Source organism: Vespula vulgaris, chromosome 7, assembly GCF_905475345.1.
Source record: "Vespula vulgaris chromosome 7, iyVesVulg1.1, whole genome shotgun sequence".
Classification (NCBI taxonomy): Eukaryota; Metazoa; Arthropoda; class Insecta; order Hymenoptera; family Vespidae; genus Vespula; species Vespula vulgaris.
Genome location: NC_066592.1, coordinates 169,924 through 186,787, shown reverse-complemented (window position 1 = coordinate 186,787; position 16,864 = coordinate 169,924).

Sequence of the window (16,864 nt, the reverse complement as noted above, 5' to 3'; positions counted from 1 at the left end):
TCCGGTGCAGACTACATTTGGGGAAATTGGAATTTAAATTTATTGCGGTGTGTTTATGTCTGCTGTGGTAGACCGCCACCAAGGAGCATTTGCCTTATGACAGTAATCTCAGGAGATTTGAGTAGGATTACGGGACGAAGTAATAACAATGCGTATCAAGAAACAAGAGTATCAAGGAGCGGCAAGAAAAACTGGTAACGGAACCTGGAGCGCGTTAAAAGCTCACTTAGCATTCGATCGGACTATGTTACAGAAATGTGTTACAGAAAGAAAGGAAAAGACTCATCGAAGAAGAAAGGGAAAACCTATTCCAAGAAGTAGAGTTCTCGTACGGTAGCCAGCAGTAGTCTGGAAAAAGGAAAGTTTCTTTCATTTGTCGTGTCGCCCTTTTAAGATCAAAGAATGAGACTCTAATTAGTCAAAGAAGAATGCTACCCTGGTATGAGCTACACAAAGTAGCGAGCTTACACAAAGCTTCGAGAAGAAAAAGTAGCGCACTCGGTCGAACTTTTAAGATACCGAAGATAACGAGGTACCCCTATGATGTTTTAACGATCCTCCTTTCAACTTCTCAAAGAGACGAGATAAACTCTGACAAAGACTCTAATCTACCACTGTCTCGTCCCGTTCCTATCGGGCCGATAAGAATGTGTTTCTTACTCGTATTATACGATCGAGACTTTTCCAAAGACTACTCCCGTAAACTCGGAAACGAAAAGAAGTTTAACTCGATGTCCATTTATACGATAATGTGGAGATTATTACTCGTAATCTTTATTAAATCTATCTTACGAGAGAGAACTCGAATCGTCATTAAAACTATTTCTTCGTATCGGAGGATCTTACGAAACTATCGAATTAACGAATTTCTTTCTCCGAGTCGAGTTTGAAAGAAGGCTGGCGAAATAACGTGATCGAGCACTCGACGAGTTCTCGCAAGTAGGATCGTACCTTCGAACGATGTTCGTTTCTACCTAAACCGAATGTTTCAGGGAACCGTTCTCTTCCCGTTCGTCCGACGATCTTGCGTAACGATCAAACTTTTTCAGAAAAGAAGTCTTTGGCATTACGCTCGCGATTCGGATCCTTTTATATCGACGCCCTTTATAAAGTAACAAAAGTAATAACGACTCATTAAGCTTTCCCGTACGACTCGATCGTCAGGATAGGGATCTGCCATTAGAGATATTTTTTATCGTCTTTCGTTTCGGGAGAGGAAGAAAGAAAGAGACGTTTATCTTCTTTTCTCGTTTACGCTCCCATTTATGTACACACGCGAGTACGTATATCGCGGACGATATTATAGTTAAAAGTCGAAAAAAAACCCAATTTCCAAAATATTTCAAAGTCGACGAAATTTCTTTCTGCTTCGGTATTCGATGATATTTAGAAATCTCGTTAATAGAATTGGAATCCTTCTTCGGACGATGCAACGCCTCGCACATAACTTCGAACGGGTGATCGGACGTATGTACATTGAGGATATACGTCGGAGATACGAATCACCTGGGCATGCTTTCTGACGCGGAACCAATAGAGGCGCAACAAGGTAAACGGTAGCGAAGGTTTCCCTGATTGCAACGAATTAGACTGTTCTATCCAAGCAGGCTGCTTCCGCGAATGATCAGACAACGGTCTGCATGAGCTTCTGCCAATCTAGGAGAACCTGCACAGGGATTAACGTCGTTTTATCTGCGTTACTACGAGACATCGCTACGGCAAACTCGCTACCTTCGCTTCGCATGCGCACATGCTATCCAATTTTCAAGCCGGCACGATCCCTAACATGTATCAATCGATAAGAACGCATCGGTCGTAATACTTTGTTCGTATTACAGTTGACGACAATCCTTGATATCACGCATTTGATATTCTTTCCTTTGGAAACAACAACTTTTGATAACAATAACATACCGTTTAGTCGTAGAGAAGATAATCGTTGGACGGTTCGTCTCTTTGATATCGTATCTAGTTCTCTACCCTGTATATCGCTCATATCAAGGTGTAATCCAAACTTTTACGTTAAAGCTCTCTGTAGAACGTGCGATGCACCATCGTATTCGCTATTAACAAATTACACGCGTGTGACATAAGTGCGAAATCGAAATTAAACGAGAACAATTTTAAGTGATTCGCCAAGAAAAACTTTGGAAAAGACGCGCGATTCCTTTTACTCGCCGAGGGTTAGCCCTGCAAAGCATCGCGATATACTACGTTAATTGGATTGGAGTTTACACTAGAGAAATGCATTATAATTACCGGTGTATTCCTTCTCTCTCTTCCTCTCTCTCTCTCTCCCTCTCATCCGCTCTCTTTCGCGCTAAGCTAACACCCCCATACACCGGTTGTTATCTGAGTAGAAACAACAAGCCACACATTTGGGTCTCCGAGTAATCAGACTAACATGAGATGCGGACTCCGCTACTAACTAAACTCTAAAGTCTGCCGCAAGTTAGCCCGATGTGGTGTCAGTGAGCACAGAAGGAGTCTCTGGTAAGTACGTACCTAAGGCGGCTGGTATACCTGTCAATTGTAAGCGTGTAGGTGAGTAGAAATGCCTTTGGATCCCGTGAGGTTAACCGCGACGCTAAGATAACATTCAGTGCTAACTCAGGGGCTCTTATTTTAATTACCTCGACCAGTTACACGAGGCTACGTCATCGAGGAAAACGTGGAACGTCTGCGGTATCTATTTTTCTTTTCGCCAATTTTCTTCATACGCCTCTACGTAACACCGTTTATATATTTACAATTAACTTTTTTTCAAGATTTTAATAATCTCGAAAATTCCTAAGGAGAAACTTTTTACTGCTTTGCTTGAAGGTAGGTATGCGTAGCTCGCGCTCCTAACTTTCTACTTGCATTCTTCTTTCGATACATTCTGTTAAAACCGCATAATTTATAACGAGCGAATACATCTTTCGATGGAATCTTGATGCTGGCTTCATGTACGTAATGAGAATTTTCGACCGAGTAAATATTTCGAGAACATCCCGGGCTCGTTAAGAATTTCATTAGATACCTATTCGTCTAATATTTTATTCGTCGCTCTGGCATCGCACGAACTACATCGGCTCGTTACGACGGCCAACAATCGATTTACCAAATACTTGATTTACATCTAATTATAGCCTGTAAAACCGATAATACGTTCACGGAGCATCAAAACTTTGAAGGGCTATCAATTAATATGGAAAGGATCAAACTTTCCTGGAAATTAATCTATAGATTTACTCGTCAAGGTTGCGTCAAACTCCTAACTTAGCAACGAATCGCGAATATCTCAACCGATAAACCTCTATCGACGAATTCGATCAGAACCGATTACTTTTGATTTCCGATCGAATTTTTACTCCTCAAACGAGCATACGCGATGAAGACGGCGGAAAGGATATCGACACTTTTACTACTACGTACTAATTAACGTTGATTAAATCGCTAGTGATATAATAGTCGTAAGTTCGATTCGAGTCCCAGGTGAACACAAGGTATGAGAAGGAAATTGTTGCAGGATTGCGTAAGATTTCAATCGCGAACGCCCGGTGCTAGCAAATCTTGCCGAAGTACGCGTTTTATGGGTCTCTCCTCTGCCATTAATTTTCATGATACTACCAATTAGACCAAGTTCGTAAATTCCAAAATTAAATCGAATTTAAATTACGTACGGAGAAAGGAAAGAAAACCGAAAGTTGGGTAACTTTCGTCTTAAAATTAATGCTACTAATTAATACGTTACGATATACCTAATTAATAGTAAAAGTTACAATGCCTATAGGTACACGAATTTTTATCTGTCATATTCTCCGCCACATTAGACGTAAGCGCGGTAACAAAAAAAGAGTACGATAAAGAATTCAAACAATGGTGTCGTCCTCGTACTAAAGCGTAATACGAAGCACTTGATTTTTTTCAAATATTCGAACATATAAGTAGTAAATATCCGAGCGCGTTTATATCGAAAAGAACGATATCCCGAGGCAAAAGCGAAACCCGAAATTGTATCGTTATATACAGATATTTGGAAGAACGATCCTCATCGCGCTATCCTTTACTCCTTCTATTTCTCGGTCATGTGCATGCGCGCGGGCGCATTCGCGAGTGCTGTATTATCACCGAAGGAACGAACGAAAGCAGCTTCTACCCTTCCCTCCCGGTACCTCTGTCTCACCCACTCCCTTGTAATTGCACCGTTCTCTAACGTTCTTTCTCATCGGCAATTCCTCCATTCCACCGTTCAGCGTCTCTCTCTCTCTCTCTATGAAACGAGCTTAGCTGTGTCAGATAACGTTCATATTCTTACAGAGGGATCGAGATGGGCAATGGCTAGAGGGCTCGCCTCGAGGATCGGCTGAGTTTGTCTATGTGCAAAAGCCGAAGAGAAGTGTGTTCGATCGACGAATTAATTCAACGTTTTAATTTAGGTATCTCGTAGTTTAGTAAAGCCCCGTCCAAAGTGGTTTACTCTGTTCGATGTTCTATTGATCTGTTCGTTTGTATATCCGTGTAAGGGATTAATTCTCTGCTCGATTCGGCGAGAGGGTGAAATAATCTTTGGCCCGAAATAACCGAGTTCAAGTAAGACGCTTCTTTGTCCTTAACATCGTCGGTGATCACAATATTTCGGATATTCGCGATTATTTGCGTTTCGGTACGATTATTTTCTTTCCCTTATCTCATAAATACTATCAATAAAAATAATATCAATTAATTGGACCATAATCGTCAAGAACTAAAAGAGGAATGTCTGCCCTTTGAATAATAAGTCGAACGATTGAAATTTGATATCACTTTTGGAAAAGCAGATCGAATTCGATTACAAGACTTTCTCATTCGCATAGCTCCGGCGAAGGTATAACGGGATATATTATATCGAGTAGACTAGAAACGGAGAATGGATAGAGCATAGATATACATAGGGTAGATATAGCATAGATATACAATAGTCGCTGTAGTATCTTTGTTGAAACGTTCTGATTGGGCTGTTAGAGAGTCTGCTTATGTTAGTTAGGTCGATGCATTCGGCCAACAGGCAGAACTGCTTTGTTGGCATTGGTATATCATCGTGTAACGAGCCTCCGTATTGACGTTCCATTCTCCTGCTCCCTCTGACCGTGAATCTGCTGTTTCCGTGTTTCGAACAGCTACAATTGCCGTCTATCCTTTTGCACCGAATATGCTCCGTCGACATCAAAAGACTTTTACGATCTTTGAAATTTACCCTCTCTTTCCTGCCCATCACGTTCTTTTTCCCTTTTCTTCCTTTTTTTTTCTTTTACTCTGATTTCGGATCAACCATACGTTTTCTCCACCACAGTGCAAAAAATTCTTTCCTCTTTAATCTCCGCGGAGGAACGTCGGAATAACGTTGAATGAATAAATGTTGAAATATCAGGAAAAATAAACTATAGAGCGGGAGTTTATACGAATATAGATACGATCGGCACTCGAAGCTACGCCCGTTGTTGGTATCGATACTACTTGTATCGCGATTCGAACCATTTTAATCGAGCTTCTACGTTCACATCCTACGTCGCATTTCCAAAGAATTATTTAACGTCGTTGGATCGCCGTCGTTTAACGTTCGACGGTTAAACCGTTTGAAAAATGAAGAAAGTATCTAGAGAAGAAAACGAGTTCATTGAAATTCTTGGTACAGCCACGGTATTTCCGATTATGACGAGCGGAGAGTGGAGAATATCCGGGAAGGTGGAGAGTAGATAGTTCCATGTCGGTACGGGATTTGGAACGAGCGAAGAGGGTTGCAACAGGATGTCCACCGCAGCGCAAGGCTGAGCTTGAATCATTATCATGCAACTCGGTGAACGGGTAACAGCGAGCTGCCGTGCAGACGCATCCATCTTAGCCCGATCCACGGCAGGAGACGAGAAATCAGTTTTATTGTATCTCTGTACTTGCTCACTCGCGTCGCGTATGGATGCAAATTTGCTTCATTAAGGTATCGAGGATACGACGTGGCTCGAATACGCCTCGTCTCGTGAGGATACCCACGAAGCAGAGTTCGGATACGTACCTACCTATATATATATATATATATATATATATATATACTTGCACATGTGCGCGTGTGAGTATTCAAAAAGAGAAAAAAGAGGGACCGCAAGAACGGAAGGTCTTGGTAGAGAAAAAGGAACGCTGCGATTAAGACGAAACGGAGGCTATCGCCTGTCTGATACATAAAGGAAGAACTAGCAGCCTATTCCTTATTTATCTCCCTTCTTTTTTTTTATTCCAAAGCGATCGACGTTACCACATCTCGCCGTGGATCGAATTTCTCTTAGCAAAAAAAGGAGATCCTTCGCTCGAACAGAATCGGGAGTTCAAAATCTAGGGGAAAGCCCCTAGATTGCGATAAATTTGACTTTGACCAAGGTGCTTAAGCGTAAAATAACTGTGCGAGACGTTTCGTGCACGCGTACCTTTTAAAGGCAGCTTTTTAAAAGCAAACGATACGTCGAGCTTCGCACCCGAACGTATTCGTTCATTCCTCGAGTGAGGATATCGTTGAGACGTCAAGACTCCTTACGCTAGATCGATCGTCTAATCGTTTCCTTCCTATTTCCTAAGTAATTAATGCTTAAGGAGAGATTAAGCTTCGGTTTATGGACAAAGCTATTAGAATTCTGAGTGTGATCGAATCACGGGTCGACAAGGAAACACAATGTTTACGCGAAACGGCGTCGATCGCTTTAGAAACAGTCGCGAAGCTGCCTTGCATCGGGCGAACAGCATTAACTTACTTGAGACGTAACAAGAGCACTATATTCCCCTAAACTACGGGAGTTAGTAGATACGCATTACGCCAGACGTGCACAGTCTTCGTAATCGCGCATAATTTAGTACCATGGCTGGCTTAGTAATTACAAAATCTTCATCAAACTCGCCATAAACTATCGACGAACGTATACAGCCCTTCCTACATATGTATCAGCTGTCCAAGTTTATAGGATCTGTGAAAGTAATAGTTTCCAAGCCGGTTACCATATCATTCGAAAGGTCCGATCGTTCGAAAATTAGAACTTTACTCGAATTGTATCGTGTCTCGATCTTGACATCATAATCCAATAAAAAGATTTGAAAGAGGAAAACTGTAAGGCTACGTAGAAAATCACGGGTATAAACAAGTTGATTGCTCGCAAAGGTCTTACGTTCGTCCCTAACTAGTCACAGTGATCTCTACTTGCTATCCACGTTTCGCTGTACGAAAGGTGAGAATGGGTCGAGAGGAGTGCTTCTAGGAAGAGCCTGGTACGGAGAGAGAAAGGGATAGATAGATAGATAGATAGGGGAGAGAGAGAGAGAGAGAGAGAGAGAACCATCTGTGTGCACTAAGATTATATTTGGTCTGGTGCATGCAAATTCATGAGTACCGCGACGGTCTGACATTGGCTAGTTTGACTTGGATAGATCCAAAACCGTTGCGCCTAACGAGTTCACCGACTTTGACTATTTCGACATTGGTAAATTCGTTTATCAAGAGAATATTCGTTGTCGTCGATTTGAAAACTCCTTTCTCTCGTTACTCTCGTACAGAAAAAAAGAACCATTCGAAAGGAACAGAGTAAACGTAAATTCGTGGTTTTCTCCCGTCGCACTCCTACCATAGCGTGTCTGTGTGCGTTTCGATTTTGAAAGATTGAATTTTAATTGATAATTACAATTCAAATCGATCGAATAAAACGAATTATCGATGCGGATAATACTTCACATATCGGCCGTTATAAATTCGTCGAAACGCGATATAATACATAGAGAATGGATAAGAGAGAATCGTCGATTCAGGAGCACGAGAATTCCAGTTTTATTATAATGTATATTCAGTGTCTCGGCAGCATGTAATAAGGTGGTGAGATTAGTTCTTCTCAGAAGTTACCCTCTCGTCGTTGGGAAGTTGTGTTTATCTTACGATAGTCCGCGCGGCATAAATATTAACTGCAAGTATCTCCGGTATATATGTATCTATGCACCCAGTTACGAAATACGTCACGACTCTTACCTATTTTATGCTGATCCTAATCCCATTAAGAAATACGAGGGAAAGTTATACGACTCGTTTCGCGGATCCCTCGGAGAACACGACTATCGTATCGTCCCCGTAACCATAACGATCAAGAAAAATATTCTTCACAATTTTACGTCGAAATAAACCGCGACGTTACCGACTTATTCTTTTTTACGAATGGTCTACTCGATCTTCTTTATTTCCTTACAAAAACGTTTACAAAACTTTAAATTCGATCGACGAGTAACTTTCCAAGGATTAAAAACTTTGAATCATTTACTATCGAAATTATATAAAGAAGAAAAAAGGAAATAAAAAATGTGCGGAAACATTCTTTTTAAAATAATAAAAGAAACAGAAAAAAAGTTTACGAAAAAGTCGGCGATTCGAAGGGAAGAGCGGGATAAGAAGGGTTGAGGAACTCTACTTTCGAGCCTTTCCGAAGCGCGGTTTTACACAAAGATAGCGTTACGTCGTCATTAAGCCGCTCCGAATGTTTGCATTATAATAGGAAGGACCGTGAGTAGAAGAGAGCGTGATTCATTCGGTTCGTCTCGTTCCGTTATTAATGGCTCTTGGTTTCACGAGTATCGCCACGAGCAGCATTGTGTGTCACTCTCTCTCTCTCTCTCTCTCTCTCTCTCTCTCAGCCGCGTTCCACACTTCGCATTAACATAAGCACCGTATCTCTCGCACGGTGTCATTCGAAGACAGGAGACACCGTGGGCTCTCACGGAAAGATAAAATCTCCCTCTCTCTCGACCCTCTGTCTCTCTTTCTCTCTCTCTGTCTTCTTCTCCTCTTCTCTTAATGATGACGTCGACCGAGCCGTTGCATTCTAAACGCCGACACGCCTCTAAATTAGTGTCTTCGCTCTCGAGGGATGTACCCAACGTACGCCAACTGTAGCGACATGCAAAGATGGCTACGATCCTCTCTTCTTTTCTTCTTTTCTATCCTTTTCTACTCTTATTTATATCTCTTTCGCTCGCTCTCTTTTTCTCTCTCTTTCTCTCCAAGTTCACCGAATCTAAATATAAAGGTTCTGCAAAGAAAACGGTGAGGTCTCGCGTGGTTTACGTCTCCTCGGTGGACTCTGTACTATGATATCTTCCACCTTACAGACTTCCGAGCCTCGTCACGCGACTTCTCAGAGTCTCTTCGTTGTGCATTATCTTGCAAGAGAGAATCTCTCTCTCTCTCTCTCTCTCTCTCTCTCTCTCTCTTTCCATAGAGAGAGACATAGAGAGAATCTCTCGGGGATGATCCCTTATCTTCTTGATTGTGGCTACAAACTTTCTACGTGATATCTAGCTACCTGACATTCAAGTTGTCAAGGAAGGGAAGTTTATTCAGCAAAACTCAATTGTTTCGCTAAGACACTATAAGTTAATTAGAAATCGATAGGCTAAATGAACAAATATTTGACTACAATTCCATTTTATTGGCCAAGCGCAAAAATCCTTTTACAGTTGCTGACAACGACGAGAGAAAATAATCCTTGGTTATTTATTTCGATGGATTTTATTTTGTTGTTAAGTTGGCACTTAAAAAAGAGTGGGTAAGCGGAAAGAGTTCGAGTTAACGTGATCGGGAGCACTAACAAGCTCGAACGAAAGCCACGTGTATAAGAGAACTTGAACGAGATGTCTAAGAAGAAGAACTCATTATCGTGAATGTCTCCTTGTAACGGACAGAAGGAATTCGATGGAGGGACATTAACGTTGCGCACGTTCTATCTCTAAATTAAAGTCATACCTTTTTACCCCTCCTACCTGCTCGTTTCGAGTCTCGCACGAGAGCTCGCGTCAGCCTTTGGGTAAAACGTACAAAAAGTGCAACGATTGGCTCCATCCTTTGCTTTCGCCTCGAAAGAGTATAAGAGATTCTGGGTAGAACGAAAGAGACGGAGAGAGAGAGAGAGAGAAAGAGAGAAGCTGAGCTCGCGTGCTTGATGCCTTCTCATTGAGCGCCTTTCCGTGTTACTTATACGAAAACCGGCTCCGTCTCATCTCCGGTCTCGTTGAATTCTGCAAAATAAGCCGATGGAATGTTCGATAAAAAAACTGGTGTGAAAGTAATTCAGTGCTCCCTAGTCCTGAGAGGCGAGAAGCAGAGGCGTAGGTTCTTTAAAATTTTTCTTTTCTACGAATTAGAAAAATCTTGTCCTCGATGAAAATTTCGAGATAAAAATAAAAGATGTTTAGACTTTTTTATTGGACTGGTTAATTGGCTTTATCATATAGAACCGAGATCGTCGATAGAGAAACGTTTGTAAGAAGTAGTCTAAAAGTAAAAGAAGGAACAGCGTGGTTTTGCGAATCGAAATGCATCGTATAGGTTCGTAAATTGGTCAGAGGAAAGGTTGTAACGCGCGCGTTGCGTAGGCGGGTACGGATGCGACGATGAATGTAGCGATGAATGCGGAGCGAAAAGCCGAAGTAAAATAAGTTAAAGTGTCCATAGACGTTTCCGATGTTGGGCGAAGGAAGCGTCCCCTCTCGCGAAGCATCCGCCGTGCAATGCCATTGGAAGTTGCGGCATTCTCGCTCTCTTTGTGTCCTCTTTGCTCGAAGACGTAAATAAAACGGCACGCAATTTATTCCCTTGGAAACCGGTACCAAAGTCGTGAGAATATATATTGGCGCGTCATTCTCTTTCCAGAGAAAAAGACCATGCGGTTTTCTTTCTTTCGAGACACAATCCTCTTCGTTTCTCGTGATATACCATATTTCCTTTGCCGATTTATATACGTACTGCATATGCAACGTGTATAAATTATTTCTGTAAGTAGAGAAAATATAATTAGCGGGCCGTTTATTTAAAAATTGTATTGCGAACAATTTGGAAAAGTTATTAAATTTGATCGTTAAATCGATCGAATTCGAATAACGAAATCGATTGTGCCACGTACGTATATTGTATGTGTACACGATGAATCGTCTAACGCGACAATCTGAAAAATAACCGCTTGAGAATTTCTATTGCTTCGTGAAAGGCAAGGGGAGAGGCTTATCGAGTTAGCGAAAGGTTTAAAGCGTGCGAAAGAAAGTAAAATCCGTCGTCGTACTTTGATTCGAAGTAGTAAAAGAAAGGTAATCTTAGGACCGAACTTACTCTGCGTTATAAAAGGGACGGAGTCGATGTACCTTCTCGAAATGTCTCAAATAAATAGTTTCGACCGAGTTCCAGCGTGGAAAACTTTGCAATCCCGGGGAAAAAGTTGACACGTGATGTAGACGTGACTCTTTCTGCTTTTCTTTTCTTACTATCTCTTTTTACAATTCGCTTTTTCGATATCGTTGGAGTTTTTGAGCTACAAGAGAAGTATCCTTAAGGTCTGCGTCACGCACGTACTTTTGTTTTCGATGCACGCTCTCTTAGAGTTTGTGCGGTCTTGTATGCCTCTCTCTCTCTCTCTCTCTCTCTCTCTCTCTCTCTCTCTCTTCTGTTTTTTACGGAAGAAGAAATTGTTGAGAAAGTTCACTTTGTCTCTGGCAAACTTGTCTGTCGGCGATACGATATCTAACGGGATGTCTTTTAAAAAATGATTTCAGACCCAAGAAGAGAAGAGAAATTATATCCAATTTTATTTGCAAGAAATTGAAGTAATAACTGTAACACTGAGTAAATATGGACTATTATTCGGAGTACAAAAGAGGGCTTCGGTGCATAAAGAAAAGAACAAATCACTGCCTGGTGAGGTGCAATCAGGATCGCAGGTGTAGCTACTGGTTATTATATTCTCGAAGACACGTCCCACACGTCCCGATACATGTCCCCCTTTACGAAAAAACCTTTTCTTAAGTAACGCTATCGATGAATAAAAATCGATATTATGTCTTTTCTTTCTATTCTCGATTCTATCATATCGCGAGTGCGGTAAATCGAGAGTCTTCGATTCGAATTATTATACGTTTAGGTTCTCAAACGTTCTCTCTCTCTCTTTCTCTCCTTTTTCATCCATCGATGGCAATCGATGAATTAAAAATTCCTTTCCAGTTAATTTCAAACGATTCATCGATCGATCAAAATTTCTTTACACCATAAATACGTACGCATCAATAGATAATTTTAAATATCACGTAGACATATATACCTGATAAATTTGAATACGCGTTAAGAAAACTTCTGTCTCGTACTTGTAGAAATAATACGTATAACGTTTATATTCGCTTTTTTCCTCCAATCGTTTTTCGAGTCATAGCAGCTTAGATCACGGAATAGGCAAATCTGTCCTATACCTAAGGACTTATTTCATTTTCAGGTATTACTCCAACCGGTGATAGCACTCAATTATCCATTATTGCGAGAGATTCTTTTTACTAGCGCGTGTTCTTTCTGCTTTTTCCTCTCGTAGCGCATTCACGTGCTCGTTTTCGTTGCGCTATACCAAACGGCTAGATTCGCTCACGTTAGTACGGAAAACTCATCATTGTTAACTATTATTCACCGAAAAAACTCTCTCTTATCATCAGTGAAGTGGCTGTAAAAAGATCGACTAAAAGGCGAACGGAGATTGTTTAAAAAACAACTCATTGTATTCCGTCGGCTAAGTGGCGATCTTCTTGCGCTTTATCCTGGATCGAAAAACTCATCGCGGTTTTATTCGATCAGATTCAATTAAATCTGACCCTTTGGAAATTACAACTCATCTAGCAATACTTATAGATAATAAAATACCGACGACGAGTGATATTAAACCATCCGATTTCCTTTTGTTTCGTTTGTTAAGCACACGATTTCTACAAACCGATCCTAAATCCGATATCACGTTCATGCGACGGTCTATGTTATACGTATACATATTTAAAAAAAATCATATCTGGTTCTCCTTTCATACGATTTTTTTTTTTACACGATTTGAAAATAACATGGTTTAAAAAACGAAAGAATTCTCTTTTTACACGATTTTTATTCCATTTTTCTAGAACTGGTAAATGGAGAATTACATGCATGATGTATCCTACTTTATGATGTTTTCTACTTGGAAAATCTTGTTATATAGAGATTTATACGAAAGCGTACAGTATATCGGAGGATCTGTACCCTTTTTTCGAATGCAAAACTTAACAATTCTTCAAGGTGAATGCTGCCTTTCATCAAGCTTCTGTTATCTTTTCCTTCAGCAACGACGCGAATATTACTTTTTCTTTTTTTAACGGCTTGCGAATGAATATCTCACCGCGAACTTTCTCCTTTAACGCAGTTTTCTCCTCTCTCTCTCTCTCTCTCTCTCTTCTCGTAAGTTCATTTCTTTTCACTAATAGCTACGCCATTAGCGATTCCACTCGGTCGAATGAAAAAAAACGCCGTGGCCAGTGTACAACGCGAAGCACCAGGCTCGTAATGTTCATACTTCCGCGCTCGGAGGATTCATTTCCGCATCGTTGCAGCCACACGGTTTCAATGTTTCAATGCTAATGTGCCTTTGGCAAAAGGACCGGCTGCTCTTATCCCAATTGCAATCACAGTATTCAAGTTCGGTATTGGTACGCGTTTTAAAATGACATGTTGGCCGACCATCTCTTATTCCGGAAAAAGACAACTTTTAAAGACGCGTAATGATTTTCGAAAAGTTTTTCAATCGTTCGATAGAAGTTTCCAATTTTTGGTTTACGTATAAATTCACATATTTTTATCATTAAATATAACGATAAAATGGGATGTACGACAAACTTAACGTACAAAAGTAAGGGTTATCGAATTCTTAGATCGAAACAATGTTACGAGATACCATAAGTATTATTATAAATTATTCTGAAATATATTTCTCTATTCCTGCTTCGACGATATTTCAACGCGATGGCCGTTCTATCTTCATGCGAGTGTAATACAACCGGAACATTTATTGCAGCGCAAAGTTTTGTTAAACACGAGTTTCTCGACGCCCTAATGAGTCGAGTTTGAAGTTTACCGGCGTCCCCGTACCTGCCTCGTACTCCTTCCTCATGTATTTCTGAAAACTAATAACGCGCGTATAACCGTACTTGACGAGCCTTTTATCTCTGTGAACGAAAAAGTATCAAAATACCGCCATCAAACTCACCGCGACGATGCGGTTATTGAAAAATAAAAGGTCGACGTTTCTACCTAAACTCCTCGGCTTTTCCTACTCTTTACGATCGATCATTTCGTTTGCAAAGAAAGAAAAAATCTATGAAGCGTGTTGTTCCATATGCGCTTATAAACGACCACGCGTCGTACATCTCTCTCTCTCTCTCTCTCTCTCTCTCTCTCTCTCTCTATTGTTACATCCGAAACAACGATACCGAAACAAATCGCGTTCGCATTAATTAATTTTAATAAGAAAAGAGAGAAAAATCCATTAAATACGTATGTATATTTATTACACGTTCATACTCGGAGAATCGTGATATTGATATTGCATAGAGAAATCGGATTCCACATATTTTCTTTCCGTGATATCACTCGAATAACCAATACGATTTCTGATTTCTGACTGGCAAAACGCTGACGTTCTCGTTGCGCTCAGACTAGAAAAGTAGGTCATTGCGTGAAATAGGCATATCTCATCGTATCGACGATAAAATCGTTGGAGAAACTCGAACCAGTATCGAGTCTATCAATCCTTCTACTTTTTGGCCTCTTTCTCGTTGATATGTTCTTGGAAATAATAGCTTTGGGACATGGGTCGTATTCGCCGGCGCATCTTTTTCCCTTTCCGATTAAATTCACTTTGCCCTCCACGGCCGAAAAGTTGGGCGCAAGCTACCAAGCGTCGTTCCTTCGATTTTGTCAATGTCCGAAGAAGCGATCTTGATTCCTTCGAGTACTTCTCTCGAACTCCGACTCGGGCAGTATCGAATCATCTGTAAGGAAAATCGGAAAGCGAACGAAGTAATCTAATCCACAACTAACTCTCTTGTCCGACATAGCTCTATCTTTTTCTCCTCATCTCGTATACCAATTCATGGATCCATGTATACGTTATTATAATTACAAACGTTAAATTTTCAAACACGTTCCTTTGAAATTTTCTCCGAAGCTTCGACGATCCATACTCTTTTCGTATCGATATACAAGCCGTATTAAAAGATTTACCCCGCGATTATAGAGATTCACCGTTAATTGTAGCAATTTCCTTATCGCCCTTATTCGCCGGCCCGTTTCAGGTGATTCTCATTAAAGTGAATTTTAATGGGATTATCCGTGGCCACACGCCGGAGGGCTGCTGATGCTTTATCGTATAGACAGATACGACAATTAGTATGCGGTAGAGAATTTAGCGCTATCGAGCCATGGCATCGTTGTCGAGAGAGAGAGAAAGAGAAAGAGAGGATTGGGATGGGAACATGAGAAGAGACAGAATGGTGGTATAGAGGCGAGAGAAGGTCTGCCATTGTCATCATCGTCCTCCATTGTACGGAAGTCGTCTGCTTGCCGTTACATAATAGTTGCACCATTGTGTCATTCGATTGCATAATTCCTGTTACTTAGCCTGGCCGAAGTATGGATTCATGCGAAGAATGGCTCGATGCATTGGCACGCGCGTATGCATAAAGAGACAAAGAGAGAGAGAGAGAGGGAGAGAGAGAGAGAGAGAGAGAGAGGAATAGAGATGCAGGAATACTCGAACGAAACTGAATCGATAGAACGTTGTTGGACATTAGTCGGATTTCTTGTGTATCTTTAACCTTTCAACCTACGTTCGTCCTTTCCTTTTTACCTAATTTCGTAGTCGTTTATTTACGAAACGAAACAGTAAGAAAAGAATATTAAATGGAGAGCTGAAAGATTATAGAGTACATTCGAATAATAATTATTATTCATTTATTTTTGCTGTTCTATATTTTGCAGATCCATATTTTTAATAAATAAAAAAAAAGAAAATTCGTGCTACATATCCAACGATAATTCTCCATTAAATGACACGTTACTCGTATAATATTGATTCCGTGCAATTAATAATCCATTTGGCCCTGAAATTAAATTAATAAAATTTTCATTAGGTTCCGTAATGCATCATGAAAGTCTGACTCGAAGTTACTTGTATGTAAAATGAGAAAAGAGAGAGAGGGAGAGAGAATTAATATAATTCACAATATCAGCGAAAAGGATCAAAAAGTAACAAATTTAGTTTCTCGTTAAATATTTCAAGCGAACGCTTCGACAATTTTTACTTCGCACTCACTTTTTGCACCGGTATAAATTGAACTGTTGCTCTTCGAAGGAGCAATCGAGTTAAGAGTATTATCGAAATAATCGCGTCCGTGACTCTTTTACTTCTTTGTCCTTTTTTAGTCTTCACCGTTTCGCGTACCTCGAATAGATAACATAAAAATACTATTCTCCTTTAACCTTCGATGAATCTGACAACGCATATAGCTCCGTAGCATGTTTAAAATTTCAGGATACGTCCAAGATGTTCCTGGAACGTAAAGGCTTCTGAGAAAGACAAAAGAGAAGGAAAGAGAGAAAAGCAAGGCTATACTTTGAAATCACGTCAAGATTTTACGACGCACTCTCCTTCGCCTGAAATATCGATGTTCCCTCTTTTCTCGCATCGCTCGTAAATCGATCGTGGATAGGTCCACGCGCTGCAAAAAGCAAGAAGAAAAAAGTAGATAAGATATATATATATATATACATGCATATGTACGTATGTATATGTAAAGGACGTTCTCCAATCAAGCAAATCGAATCTTCAATTTCAAAAGCGATTTTCTTCCTGTACGATATCAACGTCGAATGATATCCTTTTAACTGTTAAATATTATCTGGTAATATCATCAAATTATCTGCAATAAGAGAATTTCTATCGCCAGCACGACTGTCACCGTCATAATCATCATCGTCGTCATCGCCATTGGCTATGGTGAC